This window comes from Somniosus microcephalus, chromosome 4 (assembly GCF_052327205.1).
Source record: "Somniosus microcephalus isolate GS21.2 chromosome 4, FLI_Smic_1.0, whole genome shotgun sequence".
NCBI classification, from domain to species: Eukaryota; Metazoa; Chordata; class Chondrichthyes; order Squaliformes; family Somniosidae; genus Somniosus; species Somniosus microcephalus.
The window spans coordinates 214,868,869-214,885,277 of record NC_140990.1 but is presented as its reverse complement, the minus strand read 5'-3'; the positions used below and the strand labels follow the sequence as shown (position 1 = coordinate 214,885,277).

The following is a 16,409-nucleotide window of genomic DNA, read 5'->3' as shown; positions in this document are numbered from 1 at the left end:
GGCCGCACCTCCACCTTTATGCGCCCCACTAAGGCTGCAGGAAGGCCCTGGTCTCCCGATGTTAGTAGCGGCCGCCACGGAGGAGGCGGCCGCAACTAAATATGGGGGTCGGGGCGGAACCGGGGCACTGCGCACACCGATGACGTCATTGGTGCCGGCGCAGCGCTACCGGCTACCGCCGCCATTAGCGCAGCGCTCAATTTCAGCGCAAACTCCTCCAAGGGCGCAGAGGCCCTCTTTGGGCCTTAACTGGGCGCAAAGCCCACCGAATTTCTAGGCCATAGCTTCTTAAATTATGGAGAACACAACAGTCACACACCAGTGTGTGTGAGCCTCAATTAAATATTTAATTAAAATATTTAGTTAAAACAGGCCCCACGCTGAATCTTCTGACTACCATACGAAGCATGTGTATTGTCTATTTAAATTGGATGCATAGGAATCCTTCAACTTTCTGATAAAACTGTCAAAAGATGACAGTTTTAGTTCCAGGTAACATTTTTGCTGTTTTTCAATTTTAGTTACATTTACCCCCATTTTATTCTCCCTAGCTGTACTTTCCTTCATAATTGCTGGTTGCTGCTGACAATTAAATTGTACTTTACAAAGTAATGATGATGGGAATTCCTTTGCTGGTTCCAAACATGCTGCACACCTCAGATGAGGAAGAGGAGTTCATGAGGGCCATTGAATGAATGCCACAACACCTGAAGCGTTTGGTCTGCACTCGTCTCTGCCTAAGGGCACCTCCACACCTAGCTGGACATATCAGCGGAGACCTATCTGCATTGCCTCCACTTCACTAGAGCAGCTGCCAGGATAAACTGCACATAATATCTGGAATAGGGATGGCTCTTCCCGTAAAAAGCATAAAGCTTTCATATCATTATGTCCTTCCAATCCATCAGCGGGAACATCTGCCACATCAGGCAGTCTGCAGCACATACCTGTACCAAACAAGTGATAAGTTTTGTGTTAGCCAAGGACAATGCCTTTATCACTGTTCCTTTGGAAAGGAGACATCAGCTGAGCAGGGCACACAGCTTTCACTGGGTGGCAGAGTTCCCTCGGGTGCAGGACGTTGTAGATGACACTCATGGGCACTGGAGCTCTTAATATCGACCCATGACCTAATTCAACAGAAAAACTATGCACTCAATTAGTGTTCAAGTGGCATCTGACAGAAACATTATCATGCGCAGCCATGCCCGTTATCCAGGAAGCCACATGATGCATTCATTGTGTAGTAGTCCACTGTGCCCACATTATTTGAAGGTGGAAGAAACATTTGATGGCTCTTAAAAGGACAGGCCTGTCCTTTGCACCCATGGCTGCTCATCCTACTAATGCCTCGGTAGCTGTTTTCTGATTTTCAGCTGCCACCTCCACCTTCGAGAAAGGTGTGCCATGCAGCTTTGTTACAATAGGGTGTGCAGAAGGGCAATGGTTGTGTACAATGGTTGAAATGGTATCTCCCAGAGGGTGAGACAGTTACCAGCTTACATTTATGGCATAGTTGATGAGCCACACCAGAAATATATTTAACATAATTGAGGAGTGCAGTTACCTTCACCTGCCTTCTAATACCGGCAAACGTCTTCCTTATTTGGAACCAGGTACAATAGACCTGGGTGACCGCATTGACCCTGTCAGCAACCTTCCTCCAAGCAGCTTCCAGCTATGCCTTTACTGGAGGGTGGCATTCAGTGCCAGATAAGGCCACCCTCCTTTGGTGCATGTCCTGCCAAGGAAACACCAACTCTTAAGTATCAGTGCTGATCATTGTGAACAATTAGTCAACTTTTTTATCACCACCATAGCTACCCTTTAATGGCAAGCTGCAACCTTTTAAAAGCTACTATCTTGCCACATTTTCCACTCTCTAGTGGGCTCTCTGTAAAAATTTTCACATGCCAGTAGCCTATTCAAATTTGGAGGCAGGTGTCCTTTTGGTAAATTGGCCACAGCCCAACCTCCAGTGCAGGTGAGTCTGGTGCATTGGGCAGCTCAACCCTAGTTTTGCCATTATTGGAAAATTGGGTGTTTGGAGCCTTGTGTTCAGATCTGGCGATGGATACTGAGGCCCTTCGAGAGGATACAGAGGCGGGCAGCAAGGATCACACTTAAATTTAGATCTCAGTTATGAGGACACGTTAGGATCTCAGCTATGAGGACACTTTAGGATTATTCACTTCGGAGCGAATTGAGCAACATAGTTAATTTGTTTTACAGAGGAAAGGATTGAATGTAATTGAATGTAATTGATTTCAAATATATTAAAAATAGATAGTTACCATAGGAATAGAGGGCATGTCTGTAAAATACATAGGCAAGGAATCTGGCTACATGCTTGGAAATACTTCTTTTCTCAGATGGTTGTCTCCCTCTTGAACAAGTAACTGGCAGATCTGCTAGGTACGGACATAGCTATAGTCCCTTAAAAAGAGACTGACGTATTCCCGAAGCAGGAGAATATTGGGCAAGTATCAAGATTGTGTCGGCTATTTAAGTTCATCTGGTGATGCATCACGGTTATCCATGGTCTCCTGAAGCTTGCTTCGTTGCCTTTTGGAGTCAGAGAGTAACTTACTAGTTTTTCCTGAAATTAGGCACAGGACTTTTTTCCTTTTTTTTACTTCCACAGGAGTTAGCATTACTAGCACTTGGGAAGGTGATGCAGGAGGAAATTACAGAGAAAAACAGGCACTGTCCTGTTCTGCGTTAAGAGTGTGAATATTTTTCACCAGTCATGCATATCTTTCAGCAACATTGAGATGGAAATAGGAGCCAGCTTTGGAGAATTAAGAGAAGATTGATGATTCGGTACATATGCTGTGATAAACTGCTTTGTGTAGCAGTTGGTGTGTGATATTGCACTTCCTGCTTATTTCAGAAGTATATTTTATGTCAACACTAGCTATCAGCCGTTTAATGAGCAGACATACAAAACGTTGCAGTTGACTGCATGTGTCATGGGCCACATACAGAAAATTATGAAAACCCTTCTATTGAATCCGGACTTTTTGATCAACCGGCACCACGCCGGTCCCGTTGGTGCCGGATAAAAAAGAGTTTCCTGTATTCCTTTTACAAGTCATGGGACTGACAATGTGCATTGTCTATTGAGCACTCGAGTATCATAACTCACCTTGTTGCAGATATTTGCAAATAATCTGGTTTCTTGCTCAGTGTGAAATGCAATATTGTAATATAGGAAACTCTCTTTTAACCGGCACCTAATTATCCAGAAATCTCTCTTAACCGGCAAAATTCAGGAGTAGGTTCAGGTAAGTTTTACTATACTGTATATTAGTGGCCGTGTAACCGGCATTCCTGGATCTGTGGCCGTGTAACCGGGGTTCCTGCACCTGTGGCCGTGCAACAGGAACTCCTGGATCTGTGGCCGTGTAACTGGGACTCCTGCACAAGTGCTGTGTAACCGGGGCTCCTGCACCTGTGGCCGTGTACGGGGCTCTCGTACCTTTTACTATAGCTCTCTGTAATCCAGACTTTTTGATCAACCGGCACCACGCCGGTCCCGTCGGTGCTGGATAAAAAAGAGTTTCCTGTATTCCTTTTACAAGTCATGGAACTGACAATGTGCATTTGGTTATGTATGTCATCAAATTGTATCTTTTCTCACTGGCCTTATTTTTGTCTTCATTTTGTCCCTTCTCCCATTCCTTGTGGCTTGTACAAGAGACTAGGAAAGTTAACTGCTTCCAAGTTTCTGCCATTTACACTTCAGTGCTGTTTGCTAGTGTATGAGTGCCCCAATTTACTTTATTTGTGCCTTTTAAAATTTGTTTTCTTTCTTCCTCGCTCCTCCCTGTAGTGACATGCCTTTCACTGACTCCTCAGCTAATACCAATATTCCGCTATGTGAAGAATCATAGATGTAAACCTGCATCCTACCACTCAGTAGTACTGTACATGGATTTTATTAAGAGGCCACTTTCTGTGGCCACTGTCAATGTATAATGAATGAATCTGAGCAATTAATGTAGACCAATTTCACAAATCTAATCCTAGAAATGGCATATACATGTCAATAATTACTGCAAGAATAATTGTACGACTTGGAAGTCTGGTGTCCTAGAAACTCTTGAAAAAAATCACAAAACTAGAAATTGAATTAAAAGCAGTTGGAAATACACAGCAAATCACAGACTCAAAGCACCGATGAAGGACATTCAGCCCATCGTGCCTCTTTAGTCCCACTCCCCTATTCTTTTCCCATAGTCCTGCACATTTTCCTTTTCAAGTATTTATCCAATTCCCTTTTGAAAGTTACTATTGAATCTGCTTCCACCACTCTTTCCAGCAGTGCATTCCAGATGATAGCAACTCACTGCATTAAAAAACCTCCTATCTCCTCTCTGGTTCTTTTGCCAATTATCTTAAATCTGTGTCCTTTGGTTGCGAGCAAAGTGGAAAGAGTTTCTCCTTGTTTATCAAAACGCTTCATAACTTTGAACACCTCTATTAAATTTCCCTTTAACCATCTCTGCTCCAAGGGGAACAATCCCAGCTTCTCTAGGCTCTCCACATAACTGAAGTGTCTCATCACTGGTATCATTCTGATAAATCTCTTCTGCACCCTCTCCAAGGCCTTGACATCCCTCCTAAGATTGAACACAATACTCCAGTTGAGGCCAAACCTAATCTATCAGCATCTGAAAAGACATAGTAACATTTTCATCAGAACTGAATTTTCATAGAACCTTCCTTGTGCATGTTGCAGCCACATTGTGCATGTATAGTACAAGGCAAGCAGTGTAAAAATATAATTTTTCAAAACTGCACTTGTGATCCACGAAAAACTCATTCTTTGTGCTGTAGGTGAGATACTGTAGGGTGTATATTGCATTGAACAATGCAAGGTTTTTGGAGAGGAAACTAGAACTGAATCAGGATCCTTTATACAATATACACTTTTAGATAAAATAGAATGGCCCAGTGAGAATCAAAGTGAACAGTTTGTGATTTTGATTGCTGTACAAAAATATCATTTTGAATCCACTGCTGTGGGGTACGTTTTGATTTTAAGTAAAGAAAGAATGCTGCACTTAGTAAGCTGTTGAAATTTGACCCTGACTTAGTAAGTCCCACAATAGCTGTTAATTTTGCATGAAAGCAATCTTGTGAGTAGCTTTATTTTTACTGTTTTGACCTGTTGCAGAGAACAGAATTCTTGTGTGTTGACGAACAGCTTTTAAATCACCATGTTTAATGGGCTTACACTGAATGATGGAGATACTTCTTTCACAAACTAACATGATTAGTGCCAGATTAATGTGCAAACACTTATTTTCCTTTGGCAAGCAAGGATTCAGTAATACCATGCTGTGAACCTTTTATCCACACTTGATCCTTAAATCCATGTGTTGATTATGTCGCCACCTGCAGGCAGAAATATTATGCACATTTGTAATGTGCTTTTGTTGCGACTTTTACTATGATTTTGATGTCATCCTGTAAGTATAATGACATCACAACATTTCCCAATAGCCACCTACTCAGATAGAATTTTGGAGGTGCCAGTGTGAATCGACCATTCAAATCTGAAGCAAAATCAGAACTGATTCACTGTGAATTTTCAAGGATTGAGTGTGAATCCATCATAAAATACATTTCAGGATGATATGTGGTAAACACTAGAGGGAAACAAATTTCCTGAAAATGTTCAGAATGTTTAACTGCTAAAAATTTCAGAATTTATTTTTTAATGGATGAATTCTTTTGGTCAGTTTTGTTACAAAAATAATTAGATTTTCACACCATTGGAGTTAATTGCAGAATAAAATAAACAATTTAGCAAAAATGTGGCAGAGTACTGCATATTTCTCTACACCACAATAAAATATTTACTTCATGCATAGCCTTAGTTACTTAGATGATTTAATAGAACCCAGAATAACTATTAACTCAAGTTATGCAGAACTATGAAAACATGTTAAATATCATGAATCAACTGAATTTTAACATTCACCACAAAACATCATTTATGTGGAGAAAATCTAATCAGTTGGTCAGAAGCTAACTTACTGAGGTTCTGTAGCTACTTGGGTCGCGAAATTCACCCCCGTAGTGCCAGTAGTTTTGGCTGTTCTTTTTAAAAATGATGTCCGCCTCGCTTCCGCCCACTTCTGGCACGGACCGCTCTGTTCGCTATATTGGTGAGGCCGATAGCAAGGGCGGTACGTGCGTGCACTGGCAGTACACAGAGCAGGCAGAGCATGACATAAGTCAGCGTGTAATGCTGATTTGATACACGACCTCCCATTATCGACGTCGCCGTTCCATTCAACGCCCTCTCCTAAACACGCACAGCTGAATGTGTGTTCAGCTGCATGAGGAACCCTCCCCACCAGCACTGCTTAAAGGGATACATCCAACTTGCAGGGAAGTTGCTTATTGCTTTTGTACTGGCAGAGTTTGTAGGAATACTGGGTTGCTGTAAGAAATTTCAAACGTTGGGAAGGCGTTGGCTGCTTCTGAGTACACTACTTGCTCCCAGTCATGGGGGCTCTAGTTGCAGTCCCCCTTGCGCTGCAGCATGATGTAATGATATCAGCAAATAGAGATGGTATTTGCCTGTTCGATTATGATGCCTTAACAGCATGTTTGCATGTATTGATTGCTTGTGCCTGACCAGCAGAGGGCATGTGACCGAGACAAGCAAGGCAGTTCAGTTTAGTTTCAGTTTCGTTCTAGATGCATCACTAGCTTGATGTCTCCTGTAAATGCTGTATAAAGAGTTGAACAGACTTTGGATTAAAAGACATTCTCTTTCATAAATGTCTCGTCATTGAACCCACAAAGAAATCAATACATGGTGTCAGAAGTGATTGAAAGAGATGAAGAGAAAAAATCTGAAGTTAAATCAGCTTTCCACAAATTAGCAGGCCAAAAGAGAACATCGTTGCTTACCATTGGAGAATAGCTAACGAAGTGAAAAAATGGAAGGTTTACACCCACCGGCGACACTTCAGTTGACAGGTAATGTGGCTGAAAATTGGAGGAGGTTCAAACAACGTTTGGGGTTGTATTTATCAGCAATCGGAGCTGACGAGAAAGGTGATAAAAAGAAATCGTCACTGTTCTTACATGTCGTGGGTGATGAAGCGCTGGAGGTGTATAATAACTTCACATTCGCTGCTGATGGAGACAAAATGAAACTAGATAAAATAATGGAACAGTTTGAGGCCTACTGCATACCTAAACGTAACGTGACGTTTGAGAGGCACAGATTTTTCACGTGTTCAGAAAACGGGTGAGACTATTGATCAGTATGTGACTGAACTGAGAAACAGAAGCAAATCGTGTGAATTTGGGGGACTGACAGACTCGCTGATAAAAGACAGACTGGTGTGTGGTATTCCGGATAATGGTCTGAGGGAAAGACTGCTAAGAGAGCAAGATCTAGACCTGGGAAAAGCCATAGCACTGTGTAGGGCTACAGAGACTGTGAAGTTGCAGGCAAAGGAGCTGTTCAGTGACAATAGCTGCAACGTGGATGCAGTGAGAATGAACGGACATAAACCGTTTAACAAAAAGAGCGCCAATGTGAAAAAAGAGGCGTGGCCGGCGAACAAAAATGAAAGGGGCAATCGAAAGACATGTAGTCGATGCGGTACACAGCATTCACCAAGAAAGTGTCCAGCATATGGTAAAACATGCAATAGTTGCAACAAAAACAACCATTATGCCCGTTGCTGCAAGAACCAAGCGCAACAAAGCAAGGTCCATGCAGTAGATGAAAGCGAGATAGAGGAGTTCTATGTAGATGTTGTGTCTGAAAACAAAAAAGAAGAAAGAGACTGGATGTTGACACTAAAAGTGAATGACATACACATTCCATTTAAATTGGATACTGGAGCACAAGTTAGTGTGATATCAGAGACTGATTTTAAGAAAATTAGACCCAGACCAAAGATACATGGAATAAAAGTGAAAGTGACAGGATACTCAGGTACTGATATACCAGTGAAAGGAAGATGCATTGTCAAAGTAACACACAAGGACAGAGAGCACACGCTAGCATTAATCGTGGTGCCAAAGGATGTGCAAGCCATACTAGGTTTAAAAGCCTGTGAGAGACTGAACCTGGTAAAGAGAGTCCTCGTTGTGGAAAGCGAAGGAGAGACAGTCTATGATGAACTCATGAAAGAGTACAACGACCTATTTAAGGGTCTAGGCTGCATTCCAGGAGAACACACGATCAGAGTAGATAAAAGTATGACACCGGTCATACATCCATGCAGAAAAGTCCCGTTTGCTCTTCAAAAGCAACTGAAGGCAGAGTTGGACAGGATGGAAAGCCTGAACGTGATTCGGAAGATAGATGAGCCAACTGAGTGGGTGAGTTCCCTCGTCGTAGTGGACAAAAAGAATGGAAAGCTCAGAATTTGCCTGGATCCAAGAGATCTAAACAGAGCAATAAAGAGAGAGCACTTCAAGCTTCCTACACATGAGGAAATCATGGCACAGTTTGCAAATGCAAAGTATTTCAGCAAGTTAGATGCATCATCAGGATTTTGGCAGATGAAATTGGACAAAGCAAGTTCAAGACTGTGCACGTTCAACAGTCCATTTGGCAGATACAGATTCCTAAGGTTACCATTTGGCATTGCCTCAGCTCCTGAAGTGTATCACAAAACTATCCATATGATCTATGAGCACCTGGAGGGAGTTGATACATCAATGGATGACATCATAGTATGGGGAACCACGAGAACTGAGCATGACGAGAGACTGAAAAAAGTGCTGGAAGCAACAAGGAAAACAAGCCTGAAGCTGAATAGAGAGAAATGCCAGCTCGGGGTGACAGAACTGACATTCGTGGGAGATATCCTTAGCAGTGAGGGCATCAGACCAGATCCCAGAAAGGAGTCCGCCATTGAGAATATGCCAAAGCCACAATGCAAAAAGGACGTGCAGAGGTTTAATGGAATGATCAACTACATGGGGAAATTCATATCCAACCTCTCAGAAAAGATGGCGCCACTGAGAAGACTAACTGAAAAGAACATAGAATGGGAATGGAATCATGAGCATGAGAAGTCATGGAGCGATCTAAAGAAACTGCTCACAGAGGAACCAGTTCTGAGGTTTTATGACCCAGCGAGACCCATCAAGATATCATCAGATGCATCACAGAGTGGGTTCGGTGCCGTTCTTCTGCAACAATATGACTACTGGCAACCTATTGCATATGCATCGCGCTCAATGACAGACGCGGAGACGCGATATGCTCAAATAGAAAAGGAGCTGCTCAGCATCACATACGCCTGTGAAAGATTTCACCAGTTTGTGGCAGGACAAGCAATCAGTGTAGAGACTGACCATAAGCCCTTGATTGCATTGTTCCAAAAGCCACTAAATAGCTGTCCGCTTAGAATACAAAGAATGATGATCAGGCTGCAACGCTATACACTGAATGTTGCGTACACACCGGGTAAACTGATGTATACAGCAGACACGTTGTCCAGAGCTGTGGACCCAAGTGAGCCCGCAAACACCACAATGGATGAAAAAGTGAACGCCTACGTGGACATGATCACAAGTGCACTGCCCATAGCAGATGCAAAAATGGAGCTCATAAAGACTGAGACAAACAAAGATGAAACAATGGGACGACTGAGAAAAAGCATCTTGGATGGATGGCCCAACATGAAGCAAGACTGCTCACCTGATATAGCAGAGTACTGGAACTGCAGGGCGGAACTATCAGTGGTCGAAGACATCATCTACAAAGGAAGTAAAATAGTTATCCCAAAGAGTCTGAGAAAAGAGATGTTAAAAAAGATCCATGGAGGACATCTGGGAATTGAAAAGTGTAAGAAAAGAGCACGAGAGGTGATGTACTGGCCACGAATCAACCAAGATGTGACAAATGAGGTGTCAAACTGCACAATATGCCTGAAATATCGAGCAAGCAATCCGGTAGAACCACTAAAGCCACACCCAGCGCCAGACAGACCTTACCAGAAGATAGGCACTGACCTATTCGTATGTCAAGGGAAGGACTATCTTGTAGTCACAGACTATTACTCCCTGTATCCAGAGGTTTGTAGACTGTACACCACCACTGCAGATGCTGTGATAACATGTATGAAAGCCATATTCTCCAGACATGGCGTGGCAAGCGAGGTCTTCACAGACAACGGACCCCAGTTTTGCAATGCAGGTTTCCGACACTGCCAAAGAGTGGGACTTTGTCCACACAACGTCAAGTCCTCACTTTCCACAGTCCAATGGTCTAGTGGAAAAATCGGTCCAGACAGTGAAAAGACTGATGTACAAGGCAAAAGACAGTGGAACTGACTTCAACCAGAGCATGCTTGTATACCGCACAACGCCGCTCGAGTGTGGTATGTCACCAGCCCAACTCCTGATGGGACGTCGGCTAAGGTCAAATCTACCCATCCCGGAGAACCTCCTGAAAACAAAAGAGGGGGAGAAAGTGAGGAAGTTCAAAGAACAGAAAGAAAAGCAAAAGTACTACTATGACAGAGGAATACAAAACCTACCTGAACTCCACACTGGTGACCAAGTAAGGTTCAAAGACAAAACAAACATATGGACTCAGAAGGGAACTGTCCTGAGTGAAGTTCAACCAAGATCATACACCATTCAGACAGATGAGGGTGCTGTTCTGAGAAGAAATCGTCAAGATCTTCTCATGGGACCAGCCACAGCAGGTCAAGAGACTGATACTGTTGAACAACCTGATCACACAGCTGAGAACCAATCATCTGAGGCAACAACTCAGATTCAAGGACAATCAATCAGAAAATCCTCAAGACACGTGAAGCCTCCTGAGAGACTCATTGAGCAAATTTAAGGACTATTGTTGTAGAAGGAAGTAATCTTATTCTTTCTTCAAGTTCTAGTGTATTGACATATTTCATGTGAACACACAAAGCAAGGTTAAAAAACCTTGATCATGATAATGATAATGTAAGTTCATTAAGTGTTACAGTTAAAATGCAGATTAATACAAAGAAAACATGTTGTTCGTTAAAAGTAAAATACTTTTGTTTTAAGAAAAGGAGATGTAATGATATCAGCAAATAGAGATGGTATTTGCCTGTTCGATTATGATGCCTTAACAGCATGTTTGCATGTATTGATTGCTTGTGCCTGACCAGCAGAGGGCATGTGACCGAGACAAGCAAGGCAGTTCAGTTTAGTTTCAGTTTCATTCTAGATGCATCACTAGCTTGATGTCTCCTGTAAATGCTGTATAAAGAGTTGAACAGACTTTGGATTAAAAGACATTCTCTTTTATAAATGTCTCGTCATTGAACCCACAAAGAAATCAATACACATGACAGGGAGATGGAGCAAATGCAGCAAAGAAGACAAGCTGGTCGCAGAGGGGGAGGAGGGCCCTCACTAGGAGGCCTTACCCACCTAGGTTCTTGAAGGAGCACTTCTCCTACCTGCACCTAAGCCAGGAGCAGTATGTTTGCCAGCTCCGCTTCTCCAAGGAGGTGCTCACAGAACCTTGCCACCTCTTGCAACCAGACCTGCTGCCTCAGAGGAAGGCAACGACGACGCTGCCCTGAATCTTTTCACTATCAGATCCTTCCAGTCTGGAACAGGCGACATAGAAAAATAGTAGCAGGGGTAGGCCCTTCGAGCCTGTTCCGCCATTCAATATGATCATGGCTGATCCTCTATCTCAATACCATATTCCTGCTCTCTCCCCCATACCCCTTGATGCCTTTTGTGTCTAGAAATCTATCTACTGTATCTCCTTCTTAAATATATTCAATGACTTGGCCTCCACAGCCTTCTGTGGTAGAGAATTCCACAGGTTCACCACCCTCTGAGTGAAGAAATTTCTCCTCATCTCAGTCCTAAATGTCCTACCCCGTATCCTAAGACTGTGACTCCTCATTCTAGACCCCCCAGCCAGGGGAAACATCCTCCCTGCATCCAATCTGTCTAGCCCTGGCAGAATTTTATACGTTTCAATGAGATCTCCTCTCATTCTTCTAAACTCTAGTGAATACAGGCCTAGTCGACCCAATCTCTCCTCATACGACAGTCCTGCCATCCCAGGAATCAGTGAACCTTCGATGCACTCCCTCTATGGCAAGTATAGCCTTTCTTAGGTAAGGAGACCAAAACTGCACACAGTACTCCAGGTGTGGTCTCACCAAGGCCCTGTATAACTGTAGTAAGACATCCTTGCTCCTGTACTCAAATCCTCTTGCAATGAAGACCAACATACCATTTGCCTTCCTAACTGCTAGCTGCACCTGCATGTTTGCTTTCAGTGACTGGTGTACAAGGACACCCAGGTCCCTTTGTACATCAACATTTCCCAATCTATCACCATTTAAATAATACTCTGCCTCTCAGTTTTTCCTACCAAAGTGGATAACTTCACATTTATCCACGTTATACTGCATCTGCCATGTATTTGCCCATTCACTCAACTTGTTTAAATCGCCTTGAAGCCTCTTTGCATCCTCCTCACATCTCACAATCCCACCTAGTTTTGTGTCATCAGCAAACTTGGAAATATTACATTTGGTTCCCTCATCCAAATCATTGATATATACAGGAAACTTTCGATTAACCGGCCCCTAAATAACCGGAACGCTCTATCCACCGGCAAAATTCAGGAGTCGGTTCAGATAACTTTTATTACTTTTATTACTTTTTTTACTCCATTTGTTGCTGTGCAAGGGTGTAGCTGAAGCTGTTGCTAAGCTACAGAGACGCTTGCAACTTGTGCCGATTGTTTTGAAGCTGTAGCAACAGGGTTTGTTGCTTTATATGGAGCTCTGAGCTCCATATCTTTTACTATAGCGTTCGGTTATCCGGAATTGTTGATGAACCGGCAACACGTCGGTCCCGTCCGTGCCGGATATCAGAAAGTTTCCTGTATTGTGAGTAACTGGGGCCCAAGCACTGATCCCTGCGGTACCCCACTAGTCACCGCCTGCCAGCCCGAAAAAGATCCATTTATTCCTACTCTCTGTTTCCTGTTTGTTAACCAATTTTCAATCCATGCCAGTATATTACCCTCAATCCCATGTGCTTTAATTTTGCACACTAACCTCTTATGTGGGACTTTATCAAAGGCCTTCTGAAAATCCAAATACACCACATCCACTGGTTCTCCCTTATCTATTCTACCAGTTACATCCTCAAAAAACTCCAGTAGGTTTGTCAAACACAATTTCCCTTTCATAAATCCATGTTGACTTTGTCTAATCCCGTTGATATTTTCTAAGTGTCCTGTTATCACATCCTTTATACCTGTAATAGACTCTAGCATTTTCCCTACTACTGATGTTAGGCTAACCGGTTTGTAATTCCCTGTTTTCTCTCCCTCCTTTTTTAAATAGTGGGGTTACATTTGCCACCCTCCAATCTGCAGGAACTGTTCCATACTCTATAGAATTTTGGAAGATGACAACCAATGCATGCACTATTTCCATGGCTACCTCTTTTACTGCTCTGGGATGCAGATTATCAGGCCCTGGGGATTTATCGGCTTTCAGTCCCATTAATTTCACCAGCACTATTTTTTTTACCAATACTAATTTCCTTTCATTCCTCCTTCTCACTAGACCCTTGGTTCCCTAGCATTTCTGGGAAGTTATTTGTGTCCTCTTCCGTGAAGACAGAACCAAAGTATTTGTTTAATTGTTCTGCCATTTCCTTGCTTCCCATTATAAATTCTCCCGTTTCTGACTGTAAGGGACCTACATTTGTCTTCAATAATCTTTTTCCTTTTACATACTTGCAGAAGCTTTTACAATCCGCTTTTATGTTCCTTGCAAGTTTACTCTCATACTCTATTTTTCCCTTCTTAATCAATCTCTTGGTCCTTTTTTGCTGAACTCTAAACTGCTCCCTATCCTAAGGCTTGCTACTTTTTCTGGCAACTTTATATGACTCCTCTTTGGATCTAATACTATCCTTAATTTCTTTTGTTAGCCATGGTTGGGCCGCTTTTCCTTTCGTGTTTTTGCGCCAGAAAGGAATGTATAACTCTTGCAATTCATGCATTCGTTCCTTAAATGTTAGCCATTGCCTATCCACCGTCATGTCTTTTAATGAAGCTCCCCAATCTATCACAGCCAACTCACTCCTCATACCTTCGTAGTTTCCTTTGTTTAGATTTAGGACCCTAGTTTCGGATTGGACTTCTTCACTTTCCATCTTAATGAAGAATTCTATTATGTTATGGTCACTCTTCGCACAACAAGATTATTAATTAACCCCTTCTCATTGCACAATACCCAATCTAGGATAGCCTGTTCCCTAGTTGACTCCGCAACGTACTGGTCTGAAAAACCATCTCGTACACACTCCAGGAATACATCCTCCACAGTATTATTGCTAATTTGGTTTGGCCAGTCTATATGTAGATTAAAGTCACCCATGATTACTGTAGTACCCTTGTTACATGCATCTCTAATTTCCTGTTTGATGCCATCCCCTACATTACCACTACTGTTTGGAGGCCTATTATCAACTCCCACCAATGTTTTCTGCCCCTTGGTGCTTCTTAGTTCCACTCAGACTGATTCTACATCTTTATTTTCTGAGCCAATATCCTTTCTCACTATTGCTCTGATTGCATCCTTTACTAACAACGCCACCCCACCTCCTTTTCATTTTTGCCTGTCCTTCCTAAATAGTGAATATCCTTGGATATTCAGCTCCCAGCCTTGGTCACCCAGCAAAGGGTTCCACTCACTTAATGTGCAATTGGTGTGCGACCATGCCGAGCACATCATGCTGGTGAATGCCCACTATCCTGGCAGCAGTCATGATGTGTTCTTCCTGCGCCAGTCCGCTGTGCCAGCAACCTTCCAGCCACCACATCGAACCCGAGGGTGGCTGCTTGGTGTCAAGGGCTATCCACTCTACGCCTGGCTTATTACTGCCCTCCGCAACCCTACCACTCATAGCCAGCACTCATGTAATGCTCCCATGAGGAATGCCATCGAGCAGATCATCGGGGTGCTGAAGCAATGGTCCCGGTGCCTTGACCGCTTTGGAGGAACCCTCCAGTACTCGTGGGAGCGGGTGTCCCAATCCACGGTGGTCTGCTGCATCCTCCACAACTTGCAATTATGAGGGTGCAGCCATTTCCACCATGGATTCCACAACCACCTCAGGAGGAGGAGGAAGGGAGGAGGCAGCCTGCACATCCACCTTCCGGACGGGCTGTCCGTGAGCGCATCATCAGACTCCGGTTACCGTGAATGAAATCCCAGATCTCCGTTGCCTTACCATCCCTCTGTCACGGAACATCACAGCATCCTCTTGGCCACAATGCTGAAATGAAAGCCACCACAAACAAACATTCTAAACCACATTTATAACTTGATCAAGCCAATACTACATAACAAAGTCAGCTAATCACCCTTGTGCATTCCCTTGGGGACTGTCTTCCATGTGCCTTTGCCTGTGCTAGCGCTCCTACAAAGTGCTACCCCAGTGCTGCAGCATGGCTGGTGGAAGGCTGCTGACTTTGAGTGGGGGTGACTGCAGATGGCCTTGCAACACGACCTCGAGTAGCTCTGGGTCTAGAAGGCCCGGCTGTAGATTGCACTGCCTCGGCATGGGTGGCAGCAGTCTGGGCTGGCTGACTGACAGGCAACAGCAAGGGTACTGGTGGGAGTACGAATGCTGTCATCCTGAGAGAGGACAGCAGGTTCGTGCTCCACGGAGCCACTGACACTCCCTGGGGTGGCACCTCAGCAATCCTAGTAATCTGTTGGAGGACAGATTACTGGACTGCTGGAGACCCTTCAAGCCCCTTTCCACACTGGTAAACACAGCCATGATGCCAGCAGTCTGAGCTTGCGGGGCAGCAAGCAGAGCCTGCATGAGAGCAGTATGAGCCTGCATGACAGAAGTCTGAGCTTCCACTGCAGCACTCAGATGTTGGGTCGCTTCCACTTGTGCTGCAATGGAAGCTGAGACTTCGGCCATCAGATCCTGCATCATGGTTGGGTCCACAAGTGCGCTAATGGAGCTGTCTATCACTTCCATCCTGGAAATCATCGGCTCCAAACTCTGCACAAAGCACTGTGCAAGGTTGGAGCTGGACTCCGCCACGCTTCTTGACGGTGACAACAGGCTCTCTGGCAGGCCTGCCAATGCACCAAGCATTTCTGTGTGCATGCTCACTAGTCTTCTTCTGTAGGCCGCCCAATCGATGTCCTCATTTGAGTCCTCTGCAGCAGAACTCATGTGCGACCTCGCCCTCCGGGGTGCTGGCACCTGCACTACCCTTTCCCCCTGCCCTGGCTACAGGCCACCCGTGCCCAGTGACTCACCACATGCCTCTATACTACCCTCTAAATTACGCGCTGTGCCAGTTTCTGAGCTGGTGCCTGCGAGTGTGAGATCGAGTGACGGTG

The 16,409-nt window shown here is 44.0% G+C and overlaps 1 protein-coding gene across 1 annotated transcript in view; it reads left to right on the top strand.

Moving 5' to 3' along the window:
- Window positions 1-16,409, top strand: part of plcl1 (phospholipase C like 1) — a 547,414-nt gene that overhangs the window by 419,868 nt on the left and 111,137 nt on the right. The window lies entirely within an intron of this gene.